A 12,193-nucleotide genomic window follows, 5' to 3' on the forward strand; every position below is an offset into this window, starting at 1 on the left:
TTCCTTGGGGACACTAGGAGTTGGACCTCAAACAAGGTAATATATCTCCATCCAACAGAGGGTCTGGCATTTCAATGACTACTAAAAATGAATGCCAGAAGTAGAGACTCCTCCATGTGTAGGCAAGAGGCTGGATGGAATAATGCTCTAGGAGCTGGCCCAATATGCGCTGAACAGTTTGGAATCTAGGACTAGGTGAGGATAGGAACAAAATCTGGGCTTCTGTATTTTTGATAAAGTCAATTTGTTGACCTCCCACTGCAATGATTACCCAGGGCTCCTAGAATTGGATAGTGGTCACAGGAGCCAGGATTGATGGCTCTGGAACCCATCAGCAAGTCTAGAAGGAAGGCAATCTCAGACCTATCTGGTTCTGGGGCACTTGACCTTCCAGTGATTTCCCTTTAAATAGGACAAGGTCCTGGGGAGGTTTTGGCCCATGGGGGCATTTCTGCTTATAGGGACCTCCTGTTCTCAATGGAAAAGGTTTCTAATATGGGATCAGTTCCTTGAGAAGTTTTTCACATAGCTGCTAGGATTTCTCTGTGTCTCTGGTCCTTTCTTCTTTCTCTTTCTAGATCCTCGTTGCAGTAGACTGTAGCAGTAGGTTGGACCAATTCGTCTAATGACTTTCTTGGTTCAACCCCCAAGTTTTGAAGCTTTCTAAGATTATTGGGGGCTAATTGTGTCATTAGTTAATAATCCTCAAGGATGATCTCCTCCTCCTGAAACTCTTTCTCTATAGCCATATGTTTTGGTATGGCATCCTTTAAGAGTTATAGAAATGCCATGGTGCTTCTGTTTCTGTTTATTTGTGGTAAATTGTGTCCAGATAAGCAGAGTTTTGTGGTTGGATCTGAGCTCATCTCAAACCCTGTAATATGCAGTTTATGAAGTGATTCTTCTCCCATTCCTGTCTCTGATGCCCAAAGTTCTATTTAGCATCCTGCATGGGGACTGTCTGTACTTTACTTGGAATGTTATGCTTGGTTCTCTGGGATTTGGTCTAGAAGAGGTAATAATTCTCTCTTGCCTCACTTCCCTTAGTGATAACCCTCCTTTTCTAAAGAGGTAATGATCTGGTTTAAAGTCACCATCACATCCCACTAGGCCATATCATACAACTCAGTGAGCTCTTGAAAGGCTGGAATACTGAACTAGGTTGTCATAACTCTTAAGATCTTTCTTTATCTCTTCATTCAATGATGGAGAAAGGGACGTGGATAAATTCAGGCCTGAGTTCTTCCCCTAGGTTTGACTTGAGGGAAACATTCCCTATGGCTGTCTACTTCTCCCCTTGTTTGCTCCTGGGTAAGGAGGACAAGAACCTGTCCATGAAGGGTCACGTGATGGGAATTCTTGTGGGCAGGTCAGACCCTCTCGACTAGGGTATAGGTTGGGAGAAGTCACAGTAAGTGTAGATAGAGACTTTGGTTATATTTCTCCTCTCTGTACCTTCCTACTCCCAGTAGTCTTGAGAGCTAAGGAACCAGGGCAGATGAGTGCCAGGTTCTGACTATCTATTTTACAGTCTCTAATCCAACTGGGATGTGCCTTCTAGAAAAATAAAAGGTGCACATAAGGTACTTTGACTCATTTCTCCTTCCATTTGCAAAAGAGGTCTAATGGTAGAATGGTGTTCTGGTTAAGGGTGCTTCCTTCAGGCTATTTTTCCCCCTCTATTTCCAAGGGTTATTGGGGCCAGCCTTCATTGCAATAAAAAGTTATCATTTTTCTTAAAGGTCTTTGTGGGTTTAGGATCTAACCATGTGCCAGTGTGATCTTGCAGTGTATTCTCTCTTATCTTTTTTTCTTTTTATATCACCACAGCTTTTGTTTCTTCCAATTGCTAAAAGCTTCTAATTCACACAAAACCTTACTCCTTGCTAATAAAAGGAGTTAAAATCATGTCTATGGCCAGCAGACTAGGGAGATAAAATTCTTTCCCTCAGGGAGGAACTATTACCTTCGGTGTATGTGACAAGTATTGACTAATGTCAGAGAATTTAGGTCCCTTCTCTATCTAAAGAGGATGGTGACAAACTGTTCTTAAACCTTAATAAATCACGGAAGACTATGTACTTAGCTGCTTTCCTACTCATACTCAGGGGCTCTGAAACATACCATGAGCTTAGGAACATCATCACAGGAGAGTGGGAGATAAGGTGTCTCAAAAAAAAGAAGGATTTCCTGGAGTGAATGAATTGAGAAGACCCAATCAAAAAGGAAGCAGCAAAAGGGACATAGCTCTTGCTAAAGAACCACTCAGAGGATCAGAAGAAGGTCTCAAAGGTTGGTACAATCTGTTTAAAAGTCTCTACAAAAGGTTGAATATTTTTTCTGTGGAAAATAAGGCCTACCACTCATTTCCCAGAGCGGAGAGGGTCTCAATAATAAAGGGGGAAGAAAAACCAAGTCAAGAATTTAGCCACTCAAGCTGTAGCTAGGGGTTACCCCTGTGTAAAGAACAGAAGCGCTGAGAGCCACTCACAGTCACTCCCTCCACTTTCCTCCTGGTTTAACTTGGTCTGTACTGACCCTTAGTTGAGTAGGTGGTCTTCAGGAAGGAGGGTCGAATTTCAGATGTGCATCTACCCAGATGTTACTGTCTAGGCATAAGTTTCACTTTCTCCACCAATTAAAGCATTAAAGGGCAGGAAAAGTATGAAAGTCAAGCAGAGCAAAGTTTATTGAAAGAGAAATTAAAAGGTGGAGAGAACAGTGAAGGTTCCAGAGCCAGAAGCTCACCACCTTAGTGGGAGCCTGGCTTTCACTGAGAGAGTGGCCCCTCTCTGCTCTCATGTCCTGAGTGGTCAGCTTAAGCTAAACTGAAGGTGCTGATTGGTCTACAATGTAGCTTGCATTGTGCATGTCCCAGGCATATCTGGACAAAATCTGCCAAAGGAGCTTGCCAATAAGAAACCTTACCCATATATCCTTTGTTTTCAGGGGAAAACTAGAAAGTAAGCAGCCTTCTCCACAATCTTAGGTCACCATCTTGGGAAGCACAAGAAAAGAAGAAAACCATTTACCTAGGTTTCTTTTTCCCTATCTATTTACTTAGCAGGGGAAACTACCTAGCTCCTATGGCCCCAGACACCCAGCATAGGTAATGAGTCCCTGGTAAGTCTTATCCACCCAGCACACGAGTCCCTATAACTCCCACAGAAACTTTCAACAGCACAGCAACACAGAGTGAGCTGCTCCCTCAGCAATGAGATGGACCAGAGGGCCAACCATGGGAAAAACTAGGGATACTTTTTTATCCAGTGGAAAATTAAGGAGACCACTATCCCCACCACCATACACACACCACCTCCTGTAGTTGAAACTGGGACCTGCAACTCATTACTACTGGGCAGAAGTTGGCTTTAATGCCAACTTTAAGCCAGTCCAGGTTTGGTGGGCTTGGCACAGAAGGCAAGGGTTATGTCCTCTCCTGTGTCCTTTTCCCAGAAGAATATGGTAACCTGATTCCTCCATCAGGCCAGGGTGAGAGACCCATACTCATCCACTGGTGAAATCCAGGTAATCACAGAACTGAGCCATCCCAAACCCGCTGTCTGCAGTTTTAGTGAGACTTAAGGAGGTGGCGTGAGTAGGTGCTGGCAGGAGCTTTGCTACCTCCCTCTGATTTGCTGGTGTCAGTGAGACCAGCGGGAACTAGCCCATCACCTTCACCCTCATTTGGAGGTACTCCATTTGCAGTATTCAACGTCTCCTCATACAGTAAAAAACTTAGTACTCTGGTATGCAATAAAATTACCCATAAAGTCAAAAAGATCAAAATTATAGGAAAAGTAGAAAGATAATCCTTTGGTGCCCATGCTAAGATGCCTGAGTGTTACACTTAACAAGGATTTAAAATAGCATCATAAAGGACAAACTTTCATAAACATAGAGATTATTGTGAAACAAGTGAAAACAAGGTAGAAAAGTTCAGCAAAGAACTGGAAGAGATATACTGAATATCACATGAGATAGTGTAACAATATTACCTGATCTTTGGAAAAGGTGCAAAAGGACTAATTGAAGTATAGCTTTTTTCAACAGTGTGTCATAGAAGAAAAGAAAAAAAGAAAGAGAAACTTCAGTTTCTCACCTTCAAAACGTTAATAAAAACTGGGCAAGGAACTTATATGTAGCAGATAATACTATAAATATTTTAATAATTAAGATGTATGGGAGGATAAAGAGTTCTTAGATGATGCCAAAAGCTAATCTGTAGTGAGGGAAATTATGGCAGAGTTGGCTCAGTCATCAAATGCACAGGGCCTGTTGGGGACCTGGGATTGCCCAAGTTCAAATCTCCAGATCTTATAAAAAATAGCTGGGTGTGGTCATGAATGCCTGTAACCCTTGTTTGACAGGGGAGAAGAGACTCAAGAATCTTAGGAGCCCTACAAGATCTGGAGTTAGCACAAGCATGTCTTATACACACATTTACTATATTAAACACACAAGCAAACAAAATTAAAAATTAAAACAGAGGAAGTTAACTAAGTTGGAATTCATGAAATTAAAACTCTTTGGTGTGTAAGAGGGCCTATTCTAAGAATATGAAAGCATAGCCTACCTATGGGAATAGCTTTGTAAGCCACATATCTCACCAAAGATCTACATACACAAAGCACTTGTTACAGTTAGCTTCAGTTGCTGTAAGAAAACACCCAACCAAGAGCAATTTGTGGGAGGAAGAAAAGGTCTATTTTGATTTACAGGCTTGAGGGGAAGCTCCAGGATGGCAGGAGAAAATGATGGCATGAGTACAGGGTGGACGTCTGCTCTTGGCCGTCATCAGGTGGACAATAGCAGCAGGAGAGTGTGCCAAACACTGGCAAGGGGAAACTGGTTATAACACACGTAAGGCCATCCCAAACAATACATCACATCCAGGAGGCTCTAATTCCAAAGTTGCCACCAGCTGGGGACTTAGCATTCAGAAACATAAGTTTGTGGTGACTCCTGAATCAAACCACCATGTTCTACCCCTAATCATCATGAACTGATAGCCACACATAACGTAAAATACAAGGCATTCAGTCTAACTTTGAAAAGTCCACCAATTTTTTTATCAATCCCAATGCTATTCAAACACTCCCGTAGTCTAAGGTCTTTTAGCTGAATTGTAATACTAAAGCAACAAAAAAATGACAAAAATTCATAATGGCACAGAAGAAGCAGTACTGGACATAGCAAAGAAATATTCAACCATACAATATTTAAAACAAATGGCAAACATCAAACTATGTAATTTCAAGTCTGACAACTCTAGACAGTGACAAGTCTTAAAGTCCAATAATTCTAATCAGTGAAGAGTCTCTGGAATTCAATTCCACCCCTCCAGCGAGGCTACTCACAGTACTAGAAAACTTCACCTGGTCCCAGCAGCTCTCCTTGGCAGCCATCCTATAGTCCTGACATCTCCATTTGGTCTATATTGCAACCCATGCTTCATCTTCATGGCTCCATAAGGTCTCCACACAGGTAATCCAGTAAGCCTGGCCATTTCCAAAATACAAAACCCATGTTACAATTCAATGACCCTCTCTTTCCTGCATTTGTTATACTCAGTAGTGCTAGGATTGCTACCAACTTGTTAATCCAGGGAGGGAATAAGGCAGACTTTGAAGAACAAGACACTCTACCATTCAGATCCCTTAAAGGGGTCTACATCTTCCTGCTGTCCCAATGAAGCTCATCTGTCCAATCTCAATAGTTGTAATCTCTCAAATAATTGCAGCTGAATGGGTAGCAGTTTTGGCCCAAAGATTTCATTTCTTTCTGTGCCATATCCCTCTGCTCATGGCTCTGATTCTCTACTGTGATTTAACACAATATTACTACAGGAAGAATCTGGGTGAGAACATATCAGATCTCTTTAAGTTTCTTATAACAGCATGCAAATCTACAGTGACCTCAAAATAAACATACCTTTATGCAAATAAAAAAATGCATCAAATATAACTAGAACAGGATCTAAAATACAAGGAGAAATGAAATTCAATTAACAAGATGACATTAAAACAAACACATTAATTCCATTGCAGTATTAGTGGATGTAATATGTATTTAAAAACTACAGAGGAATTCAGATTTGTTGTAGACTATTAAAGAATTTGTGACAGTCTGAATCAGATTTCCTCCATAAAGTAAGTCATGTGTTTTGATGTTTGGTACTCAGCTGGTGGCAAATTGAGATGTGGACCCTTGCTGTAGGAAATGTATTTCTGGGGACAGGCTTTTAGCCATCTCCCCATTGGCAGAATTTGGCTCACTATCCTGCTCCTGTTTTCCACCTGCTATGGAAGAGGTAATGTCCAGCCTCTGTACATGCAACGCTTTCCCCATCATCATGAAGCTTCCCCATGAGACTGTAAGCCAAAGCAGTAAACTGTCCTCCCATCAGCTGCTTTTGGTTGTATGCTTTGTTTCATCAATGACCAAGTAGCTACACCAGAAAATTGGTACTAGGAGTGGTATCATTGTGCTAGAAACTTGACTGCATGACTTTGGTGTTGTGGAACAGATTTGTGGGAGGAACGTGGAAGGACTTGAAACCGTGATATGATAAATGTCTTGCAGTGCTCTAAGCAGAGTTTGATGGAACATTTTGGTTATAGTTGAAAAGGTATGAATGCTGAAAGAACTGTGCAGGCTTAGGTTATGAAGGGAAGAAAGAGCTGTGTCTGGACTGGTTTAATTGCAGTTTGTATGAGAGGCTAGCTGCATTCTGTTAAAGGACTTTGTCATAAATTGTTGGGGAAAGTTTGTGTAGTTTTAGTTGTATATGTTATAGCTATATCTTGCAAGGCAGAATTATGACCTTGTAGTGCCTCCAATTGGAAATTAAATATGACATAAGGAAACATAGTTTAGTGTCAAGTTGATAATGGTGAACTTGTGATGGTTAAATTTTGTTATCAACTTGATCAGATTAGTAATTCACAGACATCCCTCTTAGGTCTTTGAGGTTGCTTCCTGCAAGGATCAACTGAAGGAGTAGGTCTTTCTACCACAATGAGTAGCCCTCCAGTGGTGGGCTATACATACAGCATCTGTAAGAGGACACAGTCTCTTTTTCTTTCTGTGCTACTTACTAGTGAGTACCTTTTAGCTGGGTCCTCCATACCACTATTGACTTGTACAAGTATCCTGTTAGCTGTCCTTCATTGGCATTGGAACCAAGGTTTCTCAACCTTTCAACATGAACTGAAACTAGCAGCTCTCCCATAATCCTCCATTCATTCAGTGCTAGACTGGGACTGCTTTGGTATCCAGTCATGTGTACTGAGCAGCTCCCAAGTTCCTTGACTTGCAGGCCTTAAGACTGCTATTACTGGACTAATAAGCTAATACAATAAATTCCCCTTTTCATATCAATTCATTCTCTTGGTTTTATTCCTCTAGAGCACCCTGATATACAGATTTTGGTACCAGGAGTAGGGTATGGTAAGTTATGGGGAATGTTTGAACAGCGTTGGAATTGGAAAAACTATGGGGAGTTTTGAAGTTGAACTGAATGTATTGCATTGTAGATCATTGGGATGGTCGTGAGTTTATGGGGAGCAGAAGAGAAATGTGGTAGTTTGAATTAGATGTCCCTCATAAACTCATGTGTTCTGAATGTTTGGTATCCAAATGATTGCAGTGGATCTTTGCTGGAAGTTTGTTGTTGGGGGTGGTGCTTAGATAAGCAGTCCCCCCTTGTCAGATCTCAGTTGACTCTCCTGCCACTGCTTTACACTTGCTGCAGAAGAGGTGATGTTCAGCCTTTGCTCATGCCCTGTTTTCTTCTGCTATCATGAAGCTTCTCTCAAGACTATAAGCCAAAATAAAATACTTCAATCAGCTGGTTTTGATCAGGTGCTTTGTCCCAGAAAGGAGAAGGTAACTGCAACACAGACAGATCTTGTTTCTTATGATATAATCCAACAAATAACAATGAAAGAATAAACTCCATATAAAAAAGGAGATAGTAAGCAAGAGCAAAGGAACAGTACAATATAAGAATGAGCGGGAGCTGGACAGATAGCTTAGTGGTTAAGCACTTGTTTGTGTAGCCTAAGGACCCAGGTTTGAGGCTCAGTTCCCCAGGACCCACGTTAGCCAGATGCACAAGGGGGCGCACACATCTGGAGTTCGTTTGCAGTTGCTGGAGGCCCTGGCGCACCCATTCTCTCTCTATATATATCTCTCTATCTGCCTCTTTCTTTCTCTATCTGTTGCTCTCAAATAAATAAACAAAAAAATTTTAAAAAAAGAATGAGTGGAACAAGAAGAAAGAGCTAGAAGAAAACTTTATTTATACAGAAAACTAAAATCAAAGCAGTCCCCCAGATCTACCTCAGTAGTACAAAGTTTGAGAATGTGACTGAGGTGGAGGTAGCCACATTGCCACCTGTACAGTGAGCTTCAATGATGTCCCTAAGCAGCTACCTGCATGTCACCTGTATCTTCAGAAATACAACTTTTTGGACCCCCTTGAAACTCCTGGGTCAGAAGCTTCCCAAGGGTATACCTAGAAGCTTTGCATGTGATTCTGGTACACATCAAGTAAAAACCTTCTGCTGGTTATTAGCAGAAAAGTCTCCTTTTCTGATACAAAAACCATTGACCCTCCCTACTTCATCAGAAAAGTAGAGACATGAATGTTTGAGTTGTGTGTGGTGTGTGTGCTGTGTGTGTGTGTGTGTGTGTGTGTGTGTGTGTGTGTGTGTGGTGTGTGTGTGTGTATGTGTGTATACATATGGGTGCACTTGTAGAGGCCAGAGGATAATCTTAGTTGTCATCCTCGGGTATATTGTCCAATTCTTTTGAGAAAGGGCCTGTTATTGGCCCAGATCTCACCAATTAATCCAGTTTGGTTTGGACAGCATCTCTAGTGGATTTTTCTATCTTCTCCCTCCTTGTGTTGGGATTACAGGTACATGCTGCCATGCCTAGATTTTATGTGGGTACTGAGAATAGAACTCAGGTCATCTTGCTTGTGAAGCAAGCACTTTAGTGTCTGATTATTCTCCCCAGAACTTTGAATTAGTTTTGAGAGGTATATTTCTCAGACTCCATTGTGCATGCAGATTTCTGCCAAAGTGTAGATTGGGATTCAAGAGGCCCAAACTGTGGCTACAGCAATGCCTGTTTAACAAGTTCCTGGGGGATATGTTGCTGCTGGTCTGAGGATCACAGCTGAGTGTCAAGGGTCATGCAGTGGCTTACCTGTGTAGGGCTGCGCACTACATACTACCATGCCTGAGTCCTACCCTAGGGACTCAGCTTAATTGGCGTGGTGTGTGGCCTAGTGCTGAGGATTTAAATGTCCCCAGGGGTTCTGCTGTTCCACCAAGTCTGTAGGCCTCTGAATGAGGGGAAGCCACTCCAGCAAAATATGTGCATTCCAAGTGGAAATGGAAAAGAGGTGGACTTTTATAGACTGAAGAATGAAAGCTCCTGTCTGTTCTCTGACTTGGCTGCCAGAAAGAAGCTTATGTGAACCATCCGGGTGGAAACTTGTCCAGTGAGAAGAAAGTACAGTAAAATATTTGTATCCCAGCCAGATGGGACAGTGTGCTCTATCTAGGCATGAACAGGAAATGCCCAATAACTTTGCAATTTGAAGTGATAAAACTCCTCACATATCTGGCTTCACTTTAGCAAGACCTGTGCACGGCATACAATTTTGCATTAGTAAAGACTGATAAAAATCCTTCAAGCCTAAGTGAAAAATAACCTCATAGTATGGAAGAAGTTACCATTTAAATCTGTTCACGCCTTCCAAATTAATCTGTTAAATCTATTAAAATTACAAAATTATTTAAATTAAAAATGCAAACTCTGAGTAAAAATTTTGGTGAAACCTGAAAAGCAGATTCTGAAACTCATTTGAAGTTTGCTGAGCACCAGGTGGTAGCATTTTCCAGAGATGGGACATGTACTCATTTGTGTAGTGGTTAGGGGCAGAGATAAGTGGTGCTTGGTAGAGGTCCTAGAACAATTCTGGGTCTCTCCTTACCTATACCACAGTGAAGCGGAGCGGCTCTGGCATGCTGCAAAAGGAGTCATGTTGTAAAGAAGCTTCCTGTTCCAAGAGAGACTTCTCAGGGTACTTCGTTTCAGGTGCTCCCTCTAAGGTCTGCTTGAGGGTTCCATCTGTTAGTTTTATTTCAGGGATATAGGGTTCTATGGTACCAGTTCAATTTGGGTTCAGATTTTGTGACACACCCCTCCCCCACTTTTTTCCTTCTTCTAAGCCTTACCCTCCCTATTGTCCAAACCTCAAGATGCTATTCAGTTATATTAGCAACTTGGGCTGACCCAGGTTAGGAACTGCAGATGAGTGAGATCATGCAACGATTGCATTTCTGTGATTGTGTGAGTTCACTTAGAACGATCTGTTAAGGCCTTTATTTCTAAGGACATTTTTGATTTAGTGCTTCTTCGCTTCACATTGTAGGTTTTCTTCATTCTTTTCTTCTGGGATTCTATTATTCAGATATTGAAAAAACTGGGATGGTTTTCAGTTTTCTTACTTTTCTCTCATATTGCCTATATTTTCTATTTTTCCTTTTTCCCAGAAGTATTCATTAGCTTCATTTTCTAGTTCTTTTATTGAATTTTATTTTTTCTGCTATCACATTTTTTTTTACTTTGAGTAAAATTGCCAGTTTTAGAAATAAAGTACAGAATTTTCAGTTAAATCTGAATGGCAGATATCTAACTAGCAATATTTAGTATTAGAGTAAGTAAAATATGTCATGGGGTATGGTTATACTAAAAATCATTTGGTTTTGATTAGAAATTTAAGTTTAGCTGGAAATCCAATTAAGGGTTTTATAGTTTTCAGTTTTGGTTGTTTTCTCAATGTTTGCTTTCTCAATGGACTTCTTGTGTCATAGTTTCAATGCTTACTCATTTTGTAGTAGGGTACTATGTATCCTGTTATGATTTTATTTTTGGAAATGCTTTTCCTTAGTTCTTGCTTCACCATGTCTGTTACTGCTCAGTAATGTTCTCCTGGGTTTAATGTTATTTGCTTTAGCTGCATTTAAAAACTACCCAATGATTACATTAAAGGGACTCTAAAGTGAAAGTTTTGGTATGTTCTCTAACAATGCTTATAGAAGCTCTTCATCTGCTCACTCTACGTGTGACTAGGGCTGACCCATCTGTTACTGTGTGTGTCTATATGCATGTGTGTGCACATTTGTGAAGATGTGCCTGTGTCAATGAGTGATGGTGTCATTGGTTGATAATTTCCTGGGAGCAGAGAATGCTAAGGGGTGCAGCAACCTCTCAAGTTATGATTTGTAATGCCACCTAATCTCAAGTCATATCTGGTTGCATTTTTCTAGAGGATTGTGGTGGTTTGAATGTAAATGTCCTCCATAGACTGATGTGTTTGTGGTGAAGCCTCAAAGTTAATTTCCATCTGGTGGGTCCTTTGGGAGCTGAAGCCTTGCTGGAGGAGATGTTTCTGGGGCCGGGCCTTGAGGTTTATCAGCTCAGACCCATTGAATGTTGCTAGGTCACCTTTGTAGTTTCCTTCCAGCTGATATGACACCCCTCTGTCCTGCTAGGCTTTCACTACCATCATGAAACTTCCTCTTGAGACTGTAATAATATGAAACAAAGAAAATCATAAATTACAAATGAGGAAACCATATGAAACTTAAAACATGGTATAACCCAACTGAGCTGAAGGAAACTACAAAAAATTAAAAAAAAACCCTTTTGTTTATTTTACACTCATTTCAAATAAAAGCAGATGCATATTTCTTTAGCCATTCTGAGGGAAGATTAGCCCTACAAAGTCTGTTTTTGAATTCACATCATAATCTCCCTGCTCATCTGTCCTGTGTCTCAACCATGTTGCATTGCTTATAGCCACCCTTTTTTTGCTCTTGAGAGAAATGTGCCCAGAGTGGCCACTGACCATAAGATTCATTTCCTACAATCCTGTCATTTTCAACTGATAAAAATGAATGTTTCACCAATGTTAGAATAATTAATTGGCATGAACAACTTTTAATTATAATAGACTTTTAATTACCATTTGGTTGCTATGGAAACCTGCATTAAAGGTTCAAGATGCTGTGGAGTGTTGGGACTTGCCATCTGGGTCCAAGGTGTGACATCAATGGTTTCACTTACCCTCAAGTCATGCTCAGCATCTCTAGACAGTGCCATGTCTCTG

The sequence above is a fragment of the Jaculus jaculus genome, chromosome 2, assembly GCF_020740685.1.
Source record: "Jaculus jaculus isolate mJacJac1 chromosome 2, mJacJac1.mat.Y.cur, whole genome shotgun sequence".
In the NCBI taxonomy this organism is placed as follows: domain Eukaryota; kingdom Metazoa; phylum Chordata; class Mammalia; order Rodentia; family Dipodidae; genus Jaculus; species Jaculus jaculus.